This window comes from Papilio polytes, unplaced genomic scaffold, assembly GCF_000836215.1.
Source record: "Papilio polytes unplaced genomic scaffold, Ppol_1.0 DF824191.1, whole genome shotgun sequence".
In the NCBI taxonomy this organism is placed as follows: Eukaryota; Metazoa; Arthropoda; class Insecta; order Lepidoptera; family Papilionidae; genus Papilio; species Papilio polytes.
This window is the reverse complement of record NW_013525013.1, coordinates 831,077-833,088: the sequence shown is the minus strand read 5'-3', so window position 1 is coordinate 833,088 and position 2,012 is coordinate 831,077.

Below are 2,012 nucleotides of genomic sequence, written 5' to 3'. Positions count from 1 at the left end.
TTTTTTGTGTTTTTTTAAAAAATAAATAGTGTTATACAAGTGTATTGTGTGGGAAGCACAGTGGGTCGCTAACTTGTGGGTGGTGGCAGGGCCGGGCTGCGAGCGCGTCGGCCGCTACCGCCAGCTGTCGCCCGACGACGCGCCGCACACGTAAATATATACATACATACATACATACATGACCATATGACACACGTAGTCAAGTACAGTCGGGGAATTTGGCAGTATTCTAACTCAAAAAGACTCAAGACTGTAGTGAACCTGTACATATTGAGACTCGTAACAATAACAGAAGACAGCTCTTTAATATGCCGTTTTCATAACTCACAGAATTTTTTTTTTCTAAAATTGCAAAGTTTTTTCTAAAACAAGGTAAATCTAATTTTATCACTGCTGGTTTCCGCGACTGTACTAGGACTTAACCAAACTTGTTTGTATTCAAACACATACATTTGCACGGTCTCATAAAAACTTGTAAATATGTATTTCTAAATAACACGTAATCACAGCCCTAATGATATAAAGGTCGTACTATGTTAATAATTTTTTTTTAATATTGCATATATTTTCAAACAATCATTGTCTATACAAAACTTTGAATACATTATTTGTCATTGAATACATGTCAATAACATTCATTTTAAATATCAAAAAAAAATACAGTATGTGAAAAAATTCTGACAAAATCTTGTTAAAAATATGTAATTGATTTCTCTTGAAAGTTTAATGTGACAAAAGAATTATTTGACATACTGTATTAAATTTATATAGCACGTGTTAATTGTGACTTTTTTTTATTTTCATTCACCGCTTGTCGCCCCCAAGTATATCCTATACTAATGTTTAAATATTAATTTGTTCTGTTTTCTTGGTAAATGTTTTTGTCTGTGTTTTTTTTGTGTGCATGTCTTTTTTTTTTTAAATATAACAGTTTCTCGTTTTACCTATTATTAAATGAGACGGAAAATAAAATTTTATGTTTTATGCTTTTTTATACTCTTTGTCTGTTTGGTGATTTTTGTTTTCTGTTGCTCATTTGATGATGGAGGATTCATTTTTGTATGTTTTTCTTTTCGTGGGGTGTGTTATGTGTAAAAATGTTTGCTATTTTAATTGTTCCCTTGCTCTTTGGTTATGGGTTGTATCAAAATTGTACTAAATTTATTCAGAAATTGTGTTTAAAAGTATGAACTTTACCTAAATGGTAAATAGGGTTGACGAACGTCGATTCTCAAATGTCCTGCTACGGAAATATGAATGACAAAAAGGTGCATTTGGTTCAACCCTAACTGTTCATGTCACTCGCTAACATCACGCTGTATATCGCCCGCTTCGCACATCACACATGCCACTTGTTGATTTTAAACGCCTTTTTTATTTGCATATAGAGTTTTTATTAACTTTTTTATATAATGTTCTCTGGAAAAGACAATGATCAAAAATAACGAAATTAAAAAAATGCTTGAGACAAATACAATTCTTTTGATAAGTTTTAGAATAGCTTACCTTAATTATAAAAACCGTTAAATAGCTCACAATTTTTTTTTATTTTTCAAATTTTTTAAACGAATTTATCAAATATCTGGAGAACATTATCTTCAGTATCTAGAATGTATATTAAAATTACAGGCGTTTAAAATTGTCACTAAAAAAGAATTTGTTTGAGTTATAAGTTGAAATATCTGGAATATTTCTATTTATTTTGTAGAGAAGTAACTCAAACAAATATATATGGCACATCATTCAATAGCTTAAATGGGTTTCTTCATTTTCAGGTGAATCCACGTACCTGTGAGTCGCGAGGGTCGTGAGGGATCGGGCTCACCACTTCTATAAACCGCTTTACTCTCCCCTCCACTATATGGCAAAGGCTTGAACTCTAACTCGGTGCAGTAAACACTACTTTCCCTTGAAGCCTTTACCGTAGTGACTTTACAAACTAGTAGTGTTCTATGTGTGTCTAAAATGTGTAGATATATGAATATATAAAATAATAACGCGGGTTGTGCCAT